At 42.4% G+C, this 20,322-nt stretch overlaps 1 protein-coding gene and 1 non-coding gene across 2 annotated transcripts in view; both read right to left on the bottom strand.

The window, feature by feature from the left end:
• The window catches only part of LOC126204449 (afadin), a 711,881-nt gene that overhangs the window by 596,437 nt on the left and 95,122 nt on the right, over nucleotides 1-20,322 (bottom strand). The window lies entirely within an intron of this gene.
• On the bottom strand, nucleotides 12,912-12,984 carry Trnag-acc (transfer RNA glycine (anticodon ACC)). Its single transcript has one exon. It is a non-coding gene; the product is annotated as a tRNA-Gly (tRNA).

The raw sequence follows: 20,322 nt of genomic DNA, 5'->3' as shown, positions 1-20,322 counted from the left end.
AAAAGCAGGGTGGATATTACAGCTGAGCTGTGAAAGAGAATCTTTGTTACAATAATTACATCCTGACTGTCAAATACTCGATATATTGGCATTGCAAAGGATGATCCAGTGCGGTTAATTCTGCACTGAATTACCGATCTTCGTTTGTAAGAGGTTGCTGCTAAGGCGAGGAAAGATGATAACTATCTAAAAACTCAGTGCGTCAACTGTGATACTGGTATTTCTCTAGCCTTTCCCAGCTGATGAAGGATCTGTGTTTTACTAGTATTCGGTTTGAGGCCAATCTTTTTGTATGCTGTGGAGAAGGCATTGAAGATTAACACCAGTTCTTTTTCGGTTTGAGCTACAACTGCTTATCATCAGAGTAGTGTAACTCAACTAATTCTGAACAAAATTTTACGAGTCTTTGCTTTTAGAGGGCTCAAATTCGTTTCCGATTTATCTTGTATGTCAATTTACGCAAACCGTTCCACAGGAAAAATTACAGATTTTAAATTTTGTAATTCCAAATGCCGTCTGTGAACGGATGAATGAATCAGTGTGGTATTTCGACTACTATTTGTTTTACATTTAACAACGATCGCATCGCAGACTGCTAATAATAAGCGAAATTCTGAAAGTAGGTTCTGATCTTTGGTTATGAAAGAAGCAATTATGCAATTTTGTTTTAAACTGGGTGATAAGATAAAAACTGTTTATGGTAGTGAAGCAATAGGTCTTAAAAATGTTTCTCGGTGGTACCACACGTTTCGAGATGCGAGGGAGAACAGTTGAAATGATCCACGTCCAGAAGCATTATCGACGGAAGATCGCAGAAAATTTCAAAAAGTAGCTTAAATTCTTCGAAATGATCGTTGTGCATATATCAGGACAAATAAGAAGCTCATCCTAATTCCTAAAACAGTGCACCGTATTTCAATAGAAAATTCGGGTAAAAAAAAGATCTGTTTTCACTTTGTGGCCCACTCACTCGCTAACGATCAAAAAGATTCCAGAGTGGAACTTGCGATTACGAGCCACTTACAAAGCAGCCAAACCTCGGAACGCAAAGGCCCAGAATATCCGAGGCCAACGAAAGCGCGCACGCCGAAAAGCTGTGACAAGACACTGGTCACTGTTGATTCAAAACAAATTATCCATCAACAATTTGGCCCAGAAATGTCAAATGATGAACGCAGATTACTACTCGGGAGGAAATTTGTGGGAAGATCTTATGGGACCAAACTGCTGAGGCCATCGGTCCCTAAGCTTACATACTACTTAATCTAACTTAAACTAACTTACGCTAAGGACAACACACATACCCATGCTCGAGGGCGGACTCGAACCTCCGACTGGAGGAGCCGCACAAACAATGACAGGACGCTTCAGTTCAAATGGCTCTGAGCACTATGGGACTTAACATCTATGGTCATCAGTCCCCTAGAACTTTGAGCTACTAAAACCTAACTAATCTAAGGACATCACACAACACCCAGTCATCACGAGGCAGAGAAAATCCTTGACCCCGGGACGCCTCAGTTCGTGCGGCTACAGGCACTACTCGGGAGTTTTAAATCGCTTTTGGGCAAGGATTGGTCGGGTTCGACCATGAATCCCGGAAGCAAGGAAAATGGTGATTAAACAATTTTTTCAGCCTTCAGTTGCAAGGTAATTTTTACTCGTTTACCTAGGTCTCGATTCCAGTAATGGAATCTTCTTCAGAACCTATAAATTAAACCACATACGGACATATATTACTCACTGAAATGCATCATCAGTCTAATGACTGAATAATAAAGAAATCGTGATACTTACAAAAAATTAAATTATTTTCAGAGCCAAACACTGGCCATGTCACAGATTAAAAATTAAAACATTAAAGACGCATAATCATAAGATTATGTCTGTCAAAATTAAAACCAATAAGGCGAACGTAGACGAAGCTACGCCGACCAGAAATAAGGACCACATGTGAGCGGCACGGAAACTAGGCGTCGCGGGCAGTTCCGCGGCGAGGCTCGGCCGCGGCCAAGCGCATGCACGAGCGCAAGCGCGAGAGACAAACTGTCTCAAAATTATTTAGAGCAAATATACATATGAACAAAATGTGACTGAAAGCCGTCTTACAAATGGACAAACCTATCTATTGGTATGGCCACATTAAACAATTTACCTGAGAACAAACTACAAAGCAAAGGTATAAAAATTTTTTTACATTTAAATATTATAGTAAGAGGGCGAATCCCCGCTACAGTAACTAAAAAAATAGTGTCGAAACCATGCGTGCTAAGCATAAAATGTCTTTAACATAAAAACGCCTTAGCAACTATGTGTCATTACCAAGCATATTACGAAATACAAAGACACACATGTACAATCGCACTATAATAAAGGGACAAAGCAGATAGGGAAACAGCATCGGCCATTCGAAGCGGACTGTGGGTCAACTCCACTGGAGTAAAGGTTGAAATCCTTCGAAATAACTTCTATTTTTTAGTTGCAACTGATCATTAAGTAAGTTGTCTCTATCAATAGTAAGATGTTTAAAAATTTGCAATACTTCGAGGGTGTCTAGCCTGCATCCCTTGACTTCATTATGCAAAAGCTCTGCGTCTTTTAGAGGCTTGGGAGCATGCGCCTTTTGGACCAGATGTTCAGCAAATGTAGATCCTCGTGTTCCATCACCGCTTTTTGTCGGCAGATGCTCTTTAAACCTAACAAACAGGGCCCTTCCTGTCTGGCCAATGTAATAAGAAGGACATTCAGCACACGTGATCTTATACACACCTGACAGCGATGATTTATTAGTACCTTTATCCAGAGAATGTACTAAATTCTTTTTGAGGTTTTTGGTGGTAGAATATGAAACTTTACACCCTAGGTTTTTTAATAAACGACCTACCTTCTAGGATATGTTACCTATAAAGGGAACTGATATGTATTTCGTTGCCCGGTGTTGATTGTGGGTACCTGAACTGGAAAGGGTGGTAGTCTTCTTTCGTGGTTTTTTTTGTTGAACACCTGTCTCACTATACTAGGATTATATCCATTATTCTGCGCGATGTTTTTGAGGACTTTTAATTCGTTCTGTAAGTTGACTGGAGAAAGCGGAATGGAAAGGGTTCGATGGATACTCGAGTGAAAAAAGGCCCATCCTCAGGCCCATAAAATGGCTGAAAAAATTGTTTATTTTCTATACATATACGGTTGCTGACGCGCTGCATTATGTTAAAGATATGTAAAATGGTGATTTGTAGCAGGACAAATGACGATGTACCGGGCCACAAAACGCACTATCTTACGCAATTTCTTGGCTGAAAAATTTATCGTGGTGGTCTTACGCCCTCTTATTCTCCTAATCTGTCACTGTGCGACTTTATTTCCAAAACTGAAAATGGCAAAGAAAGAAAAGCGTTTCGACACTTCAAAAATGGTTCAAATGGCTCTGAGCACTATGCGACTTAACTTCTGAGGTCATCAGTCGCCTAGAACTTAGAACTAATTAAACCTAACTAACCTAAGGACATCACACACATCCATGCCCGAGGCAGGATTCGAACCTGCGACCGTAGCGGTCGCCCGGCTCCAGGCTGTAGCGCCTAGAACCGCACGGCCATCCCGGCCGGCCCGTTTCGACACTCAGATATTTCAGATATCCAGAGGGGACCATGGTACTGTGGGCAATTTCAAAGGTTGAGTATCGGAAATGTTTCCATTTGTATAGTGATTCGCAAGGAGTCTGTGTTGAATAAAAAGTCAGTAAAAAAAAAAAAAATTGGCTCTGAGCACTATGGGACTTAACTTCTGAGATCATCAGTCCCCTAGAACTTACAACTACTTAAACCTAGCTAACCTAAGGACATCACACACATCCATGCCCGAGGCTGGATTCGAACCTGCGACCGTAGCGGTCGCGCGGTTCCAGACTGTAGTGCCTAGAACCGCTTGGCCACCCCGGCCGGCAAGTCACGTAAACCAAATATTAAACAACGTCTCGCATTTTATTTCACATCAGTCATCTTACCTGTGGTATGGTCTGCGTGTTACTGGAGGAAGATTATCTTTGGCTAAATGCATGACAGCGAAAAAGTAGAAGGAAAATAAAGTGGGGGCAACCACATTCTTGCTTAACAGCGGTAGTGATGTGGAATGGCTCACCAACAGAGTCGTCACCAATGAGCTTATTTATTATTGCGTATATCTCCAGCAAATGGTAGGGGGAGTTGGAGAGCCGCGCGCATCTTGGTGCCGGCGTGTGTGGGGGAACAGTGCTCCCGGAAGTAGCGCCACTGCTGCTGGCGCTCCACGGCTGGAAGTGAAGAGGCTCTCGAGCGAGCACAAGGGCCCTCGGCGCAGCCACACGTCCTAAACACAACGCACCATTGTCACCTTCCCTAAGCCGACACAGCCATTTCGTGCCGGAGTACAACAGCCACTCGTACTAAGCCTACGGAAACTTCAGGAGCTCGGCGCGTCGTTTAAATAAGTTGAAGAATGTTTATGTCATTCTTGGTTTACGTCTCGCGTCAAATCTGGGTGAAATCTCGACCTTCCGACGAAACCTTGTATAGTCCTCGTCAGGAACAACGGACCGTCGTAGCTGCTGTCGTGGTAACCATTTATAACCAATAGAGTCTTTTCCCCTTTTGGGCGTTCTGTATTAATGTTGAACCGCGGGACTGCTACGGTCGCAGGTTCGAATCCTGTCTCGGGCATGGGTGTGTGTGATGTCCTTAGGTTAGTTAGGTTTAAGTAGTTCTAAGTTCTAGGGGACTTATGACCTAAGATGTTGAGTCCCATAGTGCTCAGAGCCATTTGAACCATTTTGTATTAATGTTGGACCATGCCTCTTTAGGCAGTTTGTAGTTTTAGTGTGTTCCGAAGAATGCGTGGTTATCTGTGCCGAAACCTAGGTCAACATCCAGTTTCTATTTGCAGTCGAGGCGGATTCTTTATAATCATTTGATCGACGTACCTCATTTTCACGTCATGCTGCCACAGAGTGTTCATGTCTGCACTGCGGTGCCAGCTAGTCTCGTACGAACGGAAACAATTCACCAGATTTCTCTCTCTCCTCACAACAGTACATCACCGACTTCATACGAGGGTTGGAACTTAAACAGTGGCAACTATTTAGTCACAACCGATACAAAAGAGTTACATGTTTGCACCTATTACTGTCCTTCAAAGTAGTCACCAGTGTTGTGTAGAACCCGTTGCCAGCGAGGTGGAAGGCGTAGTATACCTTTAGCAGTTCTGAAGCGAATGCCACGAAGTGGTTCCGTCATCTTCGGAATCAAATCAAAGTCACAAGGACTAAGTCCGGGTAGTATGGTGGATGGTATAGTACTTCCCTGTCCCCTCGACCGAACAGAGCAGCGACAGCTTGCGCTGTATGCGCCCGCGCCGGCCGCGGTGGTCTAGCGGTTCTAGGCGCTCAGTCCGGAACCGCGCGACTGCTATGATCGCAGGTTCGAATCCTGCCTCGGGCATGAATGTTTGTGATGTCCTTAGGTTAGTTAGGTTTAAGTAGTTCTAAGTCCTAGGGGACTGATGACCACAGATCGCAGGTTCGAATCCTGCCTCGGGCATGAATGTTTGTGATGTCCTTAGGTTAGTTAGGTTTAAGTAGTTCTAAGTCCTAGGGGACTGATGACCACAGATGTTAAGTCCCATAGTGCTCAGAGCCATTTGTATGCGCCCGCGCACTGTCGTGCAAAATGATGGGTGAGTTGTGCAGGAAGTGTCGTCGCTTCTTTCCCAAAGCTGGTCGCAGGTAATGCTCCAAAAACGAACAGTAATACTGTGCATCGACGGTCTGCTGTGGAGGAACGTAATGTGTTAGGATAACACCATCACAGTCGTACAGGAGGATCACCATAGATTTAACCATACTGGGGCTCTGACGCACTTTCGACTTTCGCGGCGACCCATAATGACGCCATTCGTTGGATTGGCGTTTCAGTTTTGGCTTCGTGGCATTCGCATCAGATCTGTTCATGAGATTCGACATGCAGTAGAGCGCTCCATTCGTACCGTCAACAGAACAGGCTCTGCTAACGGTATACTACGCCTTCGACATCGCTGGCAACGGGTTCTACAGAACGCTGGTGACTACTTTGAAGCACAGTAACAGGTGCAAACACGTAACTCTTTTGTATCGGTCGTGAAAAAATAGTTTCAACCCTCGCCTCGTATTTTAAGGAGAAAAATGCACTCTTGCAAGGTAACAGCTCCAGCGATCGAATCCGCGCGAAAATTTGTGCCATAATTTTGACGGTAAGCATTTATGACCGTCTGAAAGTACAGCGCGCACAGAAATCTCTTTCCTTTCAACGTTTTCACGTTGCGACTCACAAATGCAGTGTAATAAGTTGTCTATTGATAATTAATAACATCGCTGTTGTGCGTTGTTTTCTTTGGCTTTTAAAGCTGGCGTTTTCTAAGTAAACGATTGCTGCAGATGCGCTATTCTTCGACGCCACTGCGAGTCTGGAACCGCGCGGCCGCTACGGTCGCAGGTTCGAATCCTGCCTCGGGCATGGATGTGTGTGATGTCCTTAGGTTAGTTAGGTTTAAGTAGTACTAAGTTCTAGGGGACTGATGAGCTTAGAAGTTAAGTCCCATAGTGCTCAGAGCAATTTGAACCATTTGAACCTAGATAAAGCGTTCGACAGTGTAGAATGGTGCAAAAACTTCGAAATTCTCACGAAAGTAGGAGAGAAAGACAGGTACTGCACAGTACTGTCCAAGTCTTTCGTCCATTTATACAGTCTACAAATTGAAGTAATTACGGAAGTAAAAGGGAAGCAAGTGAGAAACATACAGAACCAAAGTATACCAATATGATTCGTTGAAGATTTGCTATTCTCAATGAAAGTGAGGAAGAATTACACTCTAATGAGTGCATTATATGGACTGAGAATGAGTCACAGAAAAGAGAGAGTAGAAACTTAACATCAAAAGTGCGGACCACTATGTAACTATTATCAATTTCATAATGTCATGTCCATTATAATTATCCGGGCTGTTATGCCGTGGTCGGTTGATGAATTTTGTCTCAATTCCCAGCGTTTCGTCACCGGCTGTGCGAGACATCTTCGAGGGGGTCCGTAGGTCGATGGAAGGTCCAACACACCCACTGGCTCGCTACTGACTGCCGCTAAATTCCGTGTCCGCGCGCTCCCGCGCCGCGGTGTGACGTCACGTGCTTTGAAAACGTCAGTGCAATTGGCCGCTGTCGGGTGCCGTCGATCGCCGTTGCCATCACCCAGCAGTGGACGGGTGGTACACAGCTTCTTCAACACCGGCATCCATATACCGTTTAATTTCACGCCCTCCTCCTTTCGGTTGAAATTATTTGGGTGTTTAGCGATTTCGATTGCCTCCCTGTAGAGCCTTTCGTAGTATCCGCTTGTGGCCGCTAGTACTTGCGTCTCCTCGAAACGAATATTGTGGTTCCCTGGCTGGAAAGCATGCTCCGCAACAGCTGATCGTTCCGTTTCTCCTCTTCTACAATTTCCCTTGTGCTCTTCCAAACGTTTAGAAACAATTCTTTTAGTGGTACCCACATAAACATCACCACAGCTGCATGGGATCCTATACACTCAAGCTTTTTCCAAAGGTTTGCGAGCGTCCTTGGCAGGCTTAAGGTATTCCTGTATCTTCCTGGTGGGCTTGTAAATTACGGTAATATTCCGCTTCGTCAAGATCCTCCCTATTCTTTCCGTTACATTTTTAACACACGGCAGGAAAACCTTAGATTTTGCAGTAGCCTGTACGTCAGTATGATTTCTGCGTGGCTGCCTCAACGCACGTTTTATTTCGGCGGACGAATATCCGTTCTTCATTAGTGCATTGTGGAGGTGTTCCATCTCAGCGTCGAGCAACTCAGATTCACAAATATTTCTAGCTCCGTCCGCTAACGTCTTGATCACATAATGATTGACTCCTGACGTTGAACTCACATTCTGGTCACGTCGCATGGAGAAAATCGATGTGTTATGTCTTGCCGGAATCGTGGAAATGTCTACTTTTATTCTTTTATTTAGGTTACGAATGTTACATTTTAATTGAAAAGGGGCGGCATACGTGGTAATATTTAAGAGAAAGCGTGCTTTTTCAACCATTTTTTGGCGAGTGTCAAATTTGAGGAGTCACAGAAGTCAGACAGCACCTAGGAGAAAAATTTCCTTTGCACGGTTTAAAGACACAACTATACTCAACTTCCAAACGAATTGTTGTTTTGTCGTAATAATGGTGAGCGTAGATTGCTGTAGTTCGCCTAATAGTGATACACACTATCAAGACGAAAAGTGAAAATGAAAGCTCTGTTGTTGCCTTTCACAAAATGGTTCAAATGGCTCTGAGCACTATGGGACTCAACTGCTGAGGTCATTAGTCCCCTAGAACTTAGAACTAGTTAAACCTAACTAACCTAAGGACATCACAACCATCCATGCCCGAGGCAGGATTCGAACCTGCGACCGTAGCGGTCTTGCGGTTCCAGACTGCAGCGCCTTTAACCGCACGGCCACTTCGGCCGGCTTGCCTTTCACAGCTGTTATGTTTTTGGGCATGTAAATCCACATAATGCGCTAATATCACATCTTTAATTTATTTGCTTTTGCGTTTCTATGCGCCGCATGGTCGCGTGTGCTATATTGCCGGACATCTGAACAGTATTTCAGCTTAATTGTACACAGTTGTAGTGTTTACATCGCGGTTTCCGGTCACATAGGAGACAATCGTGCTCCCATTCGTTGTTGTGCATTAATGTGAGACAACGCTCGTAGCACAGTTAGTTCCCTTGTACTTGTGTGAAACCATACATCATTTAAGGAGTCGAGAAAAGTCTATGGTGGTCAGTGCGCGTGGTTACTTTGAGGTCAAAAAGAACAAGGTGCGAGCCGTTACGTATCACGGCCAGTAAAGAGAACTTCTGATTGTCTCAGTAGTCGTGAAAGCACAGTGAAAGGAATTTCGAGAGAATGCGTTTAGATAGCGAGTTATATAAAGAAAAATCCACGACTTCTATGTGCAAAAGCAATTTCAAACAGTGGCAGCCGTATTGGAAAAGTTGAAGACTGACGTGGAAGATTTACCTAATACCAGTGAAACAAGCCTTTGGCGTGCTATTCGAAAATTGGGTTTCAGATACATGAAGTTCAACAAAAAATCTGTACTAATGGAAAACAGTAAAGCAGCAGAAAAAAGAGACGAGTTCTTGCGGAAAACAAGATACTTGTGCTAGAATGTATGGAGTATTTATTACACTGACGAGAATGTGTGTGATGCAAAACATTCCAGAATGTTTGGTTGACAGGAACAAAAAATGCCTTCTGCATCAGAAAATGTATACGATTGTCACAGAGAAAGTGTTCAAGAGTGAAATGGAGGCATTCAAACACCATCTGGTTCTTGAAAAAGGATTATAATGTGCCACATTGGAAACGAAGATGGGTTCGTGCAAAATGCTTATGTTTTACTGGGCAAAAAGAGATGTGGATTATCATTCTGAAATGAATGCCAGACACTGCGAATAGTGATTTAGGAGCGTTCTCGAAAAATTATCAAACAGATGTGCGATTGTTTTCGGTCAGGCTCCATATCACACGATGATAAATCCTGTATCACGAAATCCATCTACGAAATGGAAAAAGGATTCTATTCTTGAATGGATGGAAAGCAATAATGCCACATCATATGAGAAATTTACTGAAGCTGGCCTACTGGAACACGCACGGCCGCACTTCAGGGCGCAGGAATACCGTTTGGAAAGTATACTGCGATCAGTGGATAGAGAAATTAAACTGCTGTGGTTGCCTCTAGCGTATTGCGAATTGAACTCTACTGAACTTATCTGGACATTAGTAAAGAACAAGGTAGCAAAGGAAACAAGAATTTTAAAATAAATGGTACGTAAGTGTGTCGCTCCGCTCCGGAAAGCGTTCCCCAGAGTGCCTGGAGTCATGTACATAATCTTCAAAATAGTTATGCACAAAGAGCCTATTGTCTTGACTCAACAACAGAACCGTTGCTGACCCAAGTAGGTGATCGCAACAGCCAACAGCGAGAACGATTAAGGTACGTTTTTTTTTTCAGTCCGCATTCTTTACTGCAAAATTTATTCGAGTTACCCGATTTTTCTATTTACTGTTGCAACGTGTTATACAAATGTTCATTTATTGCGAACTGCTTGCATATCGAATATTGATTTGCAATTTTCCATGCTATTCCCCTCTAGTCGCAACAGAAACGGAACATGGCAATGCTGTACTGGGATGCGGCTACGAAGCTGCCATTCTTTGCTGAGAACAGGTGCTTGTGGCACATTACTGCAGTGGCGGCGCGCTGGTGTGACATCTACGGTCCACCGAAGTCTCGGATATACTGCAGCTACAAACAAAACTGCTTTACAAACTGTTCACTAAGAAACAGGAGTATTCACTAGTAAATACATATGATGTAATCAAGAAGCTTAACACCAGTAACTTCCCCGTCGCAATACCTACAACGGTAAGCTCAATCACAGCCTCATGCGTTACACATTATAGCAATGAAAAGAGTATACAGAAAGTAATGAAAATACGACTGTGAATAGAACAAAGTCGTATCTTTAAAACGTGCGAAGGAAATTTTTCTCCTTCGACATTCGCCGAAAAAAAAACTAGAACAAGCACCGTTTCTTAGGTGTAATACCCATACACTACATAAAAGAAGAAATTTCCACCATTCCGACAAGCTATAACACATCGATGTTCGTAATGCTGTATGACCAGAATATGAGCTCAAAGTCAGGGGTCAATCATTATGAAGTGCATAATGGTTAGTAAGTGAAACAATTCTGCTGCCTTGGAAGCCAAATAACAGATGACAAACGAAATAAGGACATAAGAGGGTAAGTCAATTATTATCCGCAATTTAGTTATATTTTTGTTTATTTTGGTAGTACTGTCGTTTTACCTTGATCTACATTTACATCCATACTCCGCAAGCCACCTGACGGTGTGTGGCGGAGGGTACCCTGAGTACCTCTATCGCTTCTGCCTTCTATTCCAGTCTCGTATCGTTCGTGGAAAGAAGGATTGTCGGTATGCTTCTGTGTGGGCTCTAATTTCTCTGATTTGATCCTCATGGTCTCTTCGCGAGATATACGTAGGAGGGAGCAATATACTGCTTGACTCTTCGGTGAAGGTATGTTCTCGAAACTTTAACGAAAGCCCGTACCGAGCTACTGAGCGTCTCTCCCGCAGAGTCTTCCACTGGAGTTTATCTATCATCTCCGTAACGCTTTCGCGATTACTAAATGATCCTGTAACGAAGCGCGCTGCTCTCCGTTGGATCTTCTCTATCTCTTCTATCAACCCTATCTGGTACGGATCCCACACTGCTGAGCAGTATTCAAGCAGTGAGAGAACAAGCGTACTGTGCATGCTTTGTATATTTGTTGTTACATCTTTGCTATTTTCAAGCCGCTCCGCTGTCTATTTGCACTAAAGAAGAGCAACGTTCAGTGATCCGTTTTTTTTGTGGTCGGAACGTGTATCAGTGGCCGAATTTCGTCGAAGACTTTCGGTAGAGTGGGTGAACAGTGTTTTGCCACAACGGAGTGTCTACGAATGAATTGAAAAATTCCGAAATGGTCGCGGATGTGTTAGGCACAGTGAAGGAGCCGGACGACCGTTTACCGCCACAAATGAAGAAACCACTGAGCTTTCACGTGAAAAGATTCTCTTGGACAGACGATGGACTATTGACGAAGTGGCACATCGTGGCATTAGTCACGGTTCTGCCTACGAAATCATCCACAACAGACTTGGGTTTCATAAAGTTTGTGCAAGATGGGCCCCTAAACAACTCACACAGTTGCATAAACAAACGCGCTTCGACATCTGCAAAAAACATTTGGATCGCTATGGTAACGAAAGGGATAAGTGACGAAACATGGATCCATCATTACGAGCCAGAGAGTATGGAATGGAATTCTCCAAATTAGCCGTGCAAGAAGTAGTTCAAGACCCAACCGTCCGCAGGAAAACTGATGCTTACGGCTTTTTGGGACGCACGAGGTCCAGTACTGGAACATTATGGGGAAAGGCGCACAACAATAAACAGTGTGCGTTACAGTGAGATGCTTACTGCCAGGTTAAAGACTGCAATTCGAAGCAACCGCCGAGGATTGCTGTCAAAAGGTGGTGTGTTGTTGCACAATAATGCCCGTCCGGATACTGCAGCCCACACTGCTGAAACGCTCCAGAAACTCAAATCCTCCATATAGTCCCGATATTGCCCCCTTCTATCACTTGTTGGTACACTCAAACAGGCATTAAGGGGCCGTCGATTTGCCTCGGACGAAGCAGTGAAAGAAGCGGTGCATTCCTGGCTCGCAGCCCCACCGACGGCATCAGGAAGCTGGATGGAACAAGGAGACTATGTCGAAAAAGGATGTTCTTGTAAGTTTCCAATTTTATTACAATAAAATTTTATAACTACTTTGCGGATAATAATTGACTTACCTCGTAAAATGTAGACTAGTGTAGGCAAAGGGGGATTCCTTGCCAGACGTCTACTAGTATCAAACACTGTCCTCAATTTGAAGGAGAAATTTCTGAAAATTTACATTTACAGCATAGCATTGTATGAAAGGGAACCTTGGAATGTGGGAAGGAATATGGTGCTATAGAAGGATGTCAAGTAGACGGACTGATGAAAAACGAGGTGATTTTCTGCGTAATTAGTGAGGGAAGATATATGTGAGAAACACTGACAAGCAAAATGAAATGAAATGATCGTACGGCATTTATTGACCGGGATATCCGCTTGCTGGGTTCAGCCGCCTTAGTGCAAGTCTTTCTAGTTGACGCCCCTTCGGCGACTTGCGTGTCAATGATTTTGAAATGATGAAGATGGACAAACACGCAACACTCAGTCCTCTGCCGGGAATCGAACCCGGGCCCCCTTGCGTGGTAGGCAGTAACGCTACCGCTGCGCTACGGAGGCGGACACTGACAAGGAGAAGGGTCAGGATGATAGGACATATGTTAAGACATCAGGGAATAACTTTCATGGTATTAGAGGGAACTGTAGAGGGTAAAAAATTTGAAATTTGTGGTGAGTTCCTATGGGACCTAACTGCTGAGGCTTACACACTAATTAAACTAACTAACGGTAAGGACAACACACACACCCATGCCCGAGGGAGGACTCGAACCTTCGACGGGAGGGAAGAGGGTAAAAACTGCAAGGGATGAGAGAGATTAGAATATATCCAACAAGTAATTGCACACACATCCTTTCCTTGGATTCATACATGAATATAGCTTGGGTACAAACAAGTTCTCGCCATGCAGGTGAAATAATCTGTCATTCCTAGAGGAAACAAATAGAACTTGAGAAGGCGTTTAGTTACATTAAGAATCTAATCAAAAAAACATAAAAGCCGTTGTCTCTTGAAACGTATTTTCATCAATTACGAACTGTTTATCCGAAAATTAAGATTTGAGACAACGAGGATGACATGCAATATTAGAAATGTTAGGAATCTACATGTTCCGCATTCACAAACTTTATGCGCTCAATTTCCTCGATCGACCTCTGTCTGTTTTCAGGTTTGTACGTGAAGACTCTTCTGGGTGGTCCTGAATAACTCATTCTATTCACGTTCTGTATCCACCTACCTCTCCAATCATGTGTTTCTTCATCAACAACGTATCTAATTCTACTCATTACGAATGTATTAATTTCTAATAATACCTCTTCTTGTGCAGCTTTTCATCCTCCTAAAGAATCTCATATCTGCTGCTCTGTTCTGCTGCCATATTTCTTTTTATTCAACCAACTTTCGCTTCAAAACAAGTTATGCTGTTTCCATCATCTTAAAAAGTTTGATTTTCATATCGTTCTAGTTTTCCTAGTTTAGAGTTCAGTTTATTGTTTCAGACATTGCTTGAAGTTTGTGCACATTTTCGCCTGCATCAATAATATAGCTCTCATAAATATTTTAAACGTTAAGCTTGTCAATAAGAACAAACATCTTTCGCTCCTTCACTGATTTTTCTCTCATCTGGCCTTTTCTCCTCTGTATTCATTACTATTTCTGTTTCACGATATTCTGACTGCCCTTTCGATTAACTTTATCGAAAGCTTTCCAAAATCTATAAAAGCTCTTCTGCCCTCTTTGTATCCATACTGACGAGAATACCTAAAAAAACTTAGTTCGGCCACATTTGCACTTAGAATCATTGCAAAAGTTGGGGAGAGACAAATCAGTAGGTGGACATATTTTGCGTACTTTCATTCAATAACGCCATATAGAATAACGTTCCGGGGTAACTCAACTTTCAGGATGAAAGTTTTTATTGTTCTAAAACGTGCTTTAAGAACGATACGTGGCGCTTATCCCAATGCAGTTCAAATGGAACAATGATGTACATAATTACAATACCAGAATAAAATGACATTCTTTACACCGCGTTAGGTTTGTCTTTGGCCTATGATATAAAATGGCTGACAGACTGCAAAGTTAAATTTGAAACCAAACTGAAAAAGTTTCTCCTTTATAATTCCTTATATTCCATAGTAAAATTTCTAATCCATGCCTATTACCAGAATGAAAAATGCTCCTATCATTGCACAAAAGGGTCGAATATGTTCTGTGTAGTTAGGGACGTAAAAAAGAAAACACATCTTCACATATTCGCGCTTTTTTACTCGATAGTATTAGTACTCATGTCATGTAAGGTATAGTGCATCGTTTCAAGTAAAGTAACATGCTACGTGACGTCATGTCGTAAATCATGACACAGGCCGTCATGTCATCTACTCTGGCATTTACCATGCCGTGCAATATGACACAACGTTTATCACTGAAGTTTAGGATGCATGAATTCCACTCTGGGCTACTTCCTGTTATTATAGATACGTCCCCCTCCCTCTACCCCCCCCCCCCCGCCCCACCACACACACACTCTCTGATACTTTCTAATGTAGATACAGCCCACTCTCTAGAAGCACATGAATTTGAGACTATTTATTCTTACACCCATCACCATACACGTAACAGGGAGATGGGTTTGGGGAAGAAATGACCCCTTGCGGAAAAAGATCACCTTCTCCACCCGAGAAATAAAAAAAATTGTTTTAGCCCCCACCCCCAAGGAACGAATCTTACTCACGAAATTTCATCCCCACAGAATAACGTTTTTACCTATTGTATGCTTGCTCTAGAGCCATATGATATTACGTATTGTTTACTATGGCTGGCAAATCATCTGGATTTTGGGCATAAGATCAGGGTCTTTAGCCTATAAATTGCAAGAGCGGGTGTGCTAACACGTTGTAGCTAAGAGAGCTCACTGCACTGAGAAAGAAGGTTAACTCGTAATAAAGGGCGGATATGTTAATAAGTTTTGATTTAAACGTCTCTGAAGCTGCCAGATAAGTCGAAACGCTAGTTTCCTTATTTTACATCCCTAACTCTTCTCAGGTCATATTCGCTTTTTTTGTGGTATGATGGAAGCGTTTTTCATTCTGGTTTCCGACTTTTACTCTACCACAATTTTTATATTAGTCCGCCATGGGTTGGCAACGAATGTAAGTTTTTGTTGATTTGATAGTTGTTTTTATTGTCTTTCGAAGTACGTTGCTTGTGATGAGCGTTGTTAGTCTGGCTTCTCTACGATTATATGCTTAGTTTGGTTGAACCTGTCCGGTACAGCGTACTGTGTCCTGAGTGTACTTAGGCCTCTCCACCACTTCATCCACGTTTATGATAATATTGTTACGTAGGTTAACTTACTAGGAATCGGTCACATTACGTAACTAAGATTAATTAAAAACTTACTACATCGCAAGCCGAACGCTTTGCGCAACAATAATAAACTGATGAATAACATATATCTTGTTATTATCTCTTACCTTAAAATTCTTGTCATTGTATATTTAAATTATGCAATAATAAATACTGAAAATAAAGACACCACCGCTAGACAGACTCATATGAGTAATTTTGGTGCGAAATGTTGCAACATCCGAATTAATTATAAATATGACCGACTGAAATACATGCAAAACTGCAAAACGATGTATGAACAGCAAAATATCAACTTTTCAATGCCATACGAAAAATAACGAACTTGAGCTTTTTTAGTCTGAAAATAAATTTTCTTCAAGGCAGCATGGTGGTTTATGAAGAAAACGCGGTAAAACATTTTCAACAGGTTAGAAACAAGCCGGCCTTTTACTGAAAATAATTTTACAGCAATTTTGAGTTTAGTTTAATTTTTCTGCGTAGTCACTGATAAAACTTTTAAATGCTCGATCACACTGTACATCATCTTGTACAGGAGTGGGGCATAGCCCTCGTTTGGTACATGCATTATTTCGTACGCCCAAGGATTTTTCAATGACTTTCAGCCACTAGTGAGCAAAATCTTCAAAGTTATGAACGACGAAACGATAATCATCCGCGAAAACAATTTTTTAAAGTAATTTCCAGACGCAACGCATTTCTACGAAACACAGTTTCACGTGATTTTTGGCACGTAAAATCCGATGAGATTAGTAGTAGTTTTAAAGTACAGAACTGGCTCAAACTTATCTTAGATCAAAGGCCGACACACTTGTGGACCAAATCTAAACCATTAGTCTCGCTCCAGTTCGGTGTTATTTAAGAGTGACTGTTTTTGCACGTAAAATACGAACAGTGCACATACAAATGGTGCCATTAGCTGGGCATTAGTTTCAGCCCAGTTGAAATCTTTTGCATAAGGAACCAATCGATTCGAACAATTTACCTGGGATGGGGGCGGGTGGGGACAGGTACGGCTCGTCGTTCAAACCTTGCTTAACATACTGTAACTTAGCCTCGGTAAGATAAATACGTGAGAAGCTATACAGGCGGCTTCTGGTCCGGGATAAATCAAAAACTTTTTACCTCACCTTCTTAGCTCATACAGGACCAAACACCACGTTCCCCTTCGACTCCACATCGCGATTCTGTCAGCAGTCTTTTCATGCATACTTAGTACACAGCTTCCGCGCTGTAACGATAACAATGTATGCACGTATGTATGTATGTTTCACATCTGCTCCTTAACCATTGGGCCAATTTCAACCAAACTCAGTACATATATCACTTACTGCCTGGAAAGAATCGTTGTGGGGTAACAACCCCTACTTACCAAAGTGGTGGGGTGGGGGTGAAAATGAAACGTAGTCCACGATGCGCGAATACCCAGTATTTGAGAATGAGACCACGTCGTGACTTAAAACAAACTTTACACAGAATTTCAAACTTTTGCGAAACTTTGCTCGCTGAAATCCCCAGCAAAATGATGAGTCAAATGAGAGAAATGAACAATTTATTAAGAGCGGTCTAAACACTGTACCAGAAACTAAATGATTTTAAGTACCAATAAGATAGCACTACGTTTTATCTGCGATAAAAGAAGTACAGAAATAAAGCAGTAATGTTTTAAATTATGGAGCTACTGTCAACAAATACCATTTAGCATTACTTTTAATGTTTTTTAACAAGAGACAAATAAAATAATTTTTTTTTAGAAAAACCCTTTTTGGTATTGACTTCTGATTCATACACAACTCCATTCTCGGGATTGGATGTACTGTAGTACTCCCTGTGCTGTCGAGGAAGAAATGGCATTTTTCGGACACACTGTTTTGTCTGTTCACACCTCCAGTTCCTTTGTTTTTGCTTGAGATCTCTCTCTCTCTATATCTCTCTCTCTCTCTCTCTCTCTCTAACCAAAGTATTTCCTTCCATTACTAAGATATTTTACTGATACAAACAAAAGCTTACGTGCACTCTGCTTACCCACAAACTGTGTATCGACTAAATGACGCACTGTAGTTAAAACGCGTGTAGGAGTCACTTACCTTGGCTCTCAGCACTATGGGACTCAACATCTGCGGTCATCAGTCCCATAGAACTTAGAACTACTTAAACCTAACTAAGGACATCACACACATCCATGCCCGAGGCAGGATTCGAACCTGCGACCGTAGCGGTCGCGCGGTTCCAGACTGAAGCGCCTAGAACCGCTCGGCCACACAGACCGGCAATTCACTTTCCTCCTGCCTTTAAGTAACATTAGTTGTTTTTATATTCTTCCCTCGCATTCGTTGTGTGTGAACGGAGCGAAAGACCTAAGAATTTGCAATCCGGAGGGGCTAAGCAACTATAATACGTAGCTTACTAGAAGGAGCACTACAAGAATAAAAGACAGAGAAAGGCAAATGCTTATTCGATAATCCGGCGGCTACGTGCGTGGCTTGAGCTCATTTACACCGCCATTAAAACTTCCGTTGATCGCAACGGCACACTCCTGGTTTTCGCCAGCATTAAAGTTAACACTGGCAGAATTGGAGTTAGCACCCTTTTTTTTCTCTTCGTCTCTTATTTTTAATTGGAGAATAAAACGAATATTGGAATGGTCCGGAGCTTCTTGCCACTAACTGGCGTTTTCAAAAAGCAAATCCGTTACGGTGTGCAAATAGCTCTGGTGACCTCGTTACGTCTTGTAAGAAGCGGCCTGGCCAGAAAAATGTTGTCCGCGATAACACAGAATCCCTAATGGTGTGCATCATTAGCGTTTCAGCCGCTGAAGAACGTCTCCCAACAGCAAAAGCCTATCTATCGCTGGACTCTTTTTGCGTTCCAATGCTGTGGGCTTTCTGAAGACGGCGGCTGTTCAAAGCTGTAAACTGTTCGCCGCATTACCTGCAAACGCCGTGATAAATACAGTCCGTTCGATGCGTCCTCCAGACAACGTCGCTCAGCTCATCATTAAAGAATTATGAATGCCACTTAAATAAAATACTTATAAAAGTGTGAGAAAACAGCAATATAAAGCTAAAGTCACGCAAAAGTTAAGTTCATTTCCTATAGCGTTAATGCCAGCCGAATCTATGGACTTTTACAATAAAATAAGCTGTTGGTTATCAGGATGCGGATTCTCGCTGCATAGCTATGTAATTTTTCAAAACATAAAAAACACAACCTGAAGTATTCTGTTGTAAAGAGAACGAACATTTGTGAGAAGGTACACCAATATGCAAGCGACTTGTGTTTTAGCGCTGGGCATTAAGGACACAGAGACCGGAATGATTTGGTCTCTTGTGAGATTTATGCGGGACAAGAAATTAAACGATGTTACGGCATTATTGGACGGGGCTCTTCTGTGTATATGACGCCACTTCGGCTACTTGCCCGTCTTTGTGGTGAAGATGAGGTGAAATGATTAGGTTAACACAAACACCCAGTCCCTGAGCGAAGAAAATCTCCGATCCGGCAGGGAATCGAACCTGGGACATCGCGTTCTAGAAAAAATGGCTATGAGCACTATGGGACTTAAAATCGGAGGTCATCAGTCCCCTAGAACTTAGAACTACTTAAAGCTAACTAACCTAAGGACATCACACACATCCACACCCGAGGCAAGGTTCGAACCTGCAACCGCAGCAGTCGCGCGGTTCCGGACTAGAGTGCCTAGAACCGCTCGGCCACCGCGGCCGGTCGCGTTCTACAGGCAGCGATGTTAACCCCTAGACCACAAGCTGCGGTCTATGCAGGACAAAATTCTTAGGACTGCATCGATGGTTTGTCTCCCGAACAGTCTGAATCGTCATGAAAAAAAAAAAAAAAAAAAAAAAAAAAAAAAAAAAAAAGAAGAAGAAGTTAATGAAAGACAGAAACAGAACCGAAAGTGAAGGGCGGGAGATTGAAAATATCGGCGGTAGATCGTTGTACTTAGAATGAGCAACGGAAAATGGTTAGGACTGTGACTTAATCACAGTTAGCGTCACGTCTTAAAGTATAGTAAATGTGGTAGGATGATATCACAAAATTATTTTGTATGATTTTGTAGTCTTGAGTAGAGTACTTAGATTCTTGAAAATACATATGCACAAGGGTGTGGTGACGAATATAGAGTTGTAAGGACAATGCACCTCATGTGTACTGCTGTTTATCTGCACTCCATTCGAAAGTACCGTAACTATTTCTTTAAAGTCAGTACCGCCATTAGACTGTTGTGTTTATTTGCAGTGTTACATTTACACCTACACAATCATGACTTCGGCTTCAAAGTGCCATTATCAAGTGTTTAAGTGGCACTGTGTAACACGTAAAACACTTGATAATGGCACTTTGAAGCCGAAATCATAATTGTGTAGGTGTAAATGTAACACTGCAAATAAATGGCGGTACTGACTTTAAATATATTTTGACTGTGGCCCCGCATTATGAAAAAATTGTTCCCGTATCTATGCTTGTCTTTGATTATAGCTCGGCTGCAGGTCAACGGAGCAGGCGCCGAG

Source organism: Schistocerca nitens, chromosome 9 (genome assembly GCF_023898315.1).
Source record: "Schistocerca nitens isolate TAMUIC-IGC-003100 chromosome 9, iqSchNite1.1, whole genome shotgun sequence".
In the NCBI taxonomy this organism is placed as follows: domain Eukaryota; kingdom Metazoa; phylum Arthropoda; class Insecta; order Orthoptera; family Acrididae; genus Schistocerca; species Schistocerca nitens.
The sequence above is the reverse complement of the archived record's forward strand: the minus strand, read 5'-3'. Positions and strand labels throughout refer to the sequence as shown.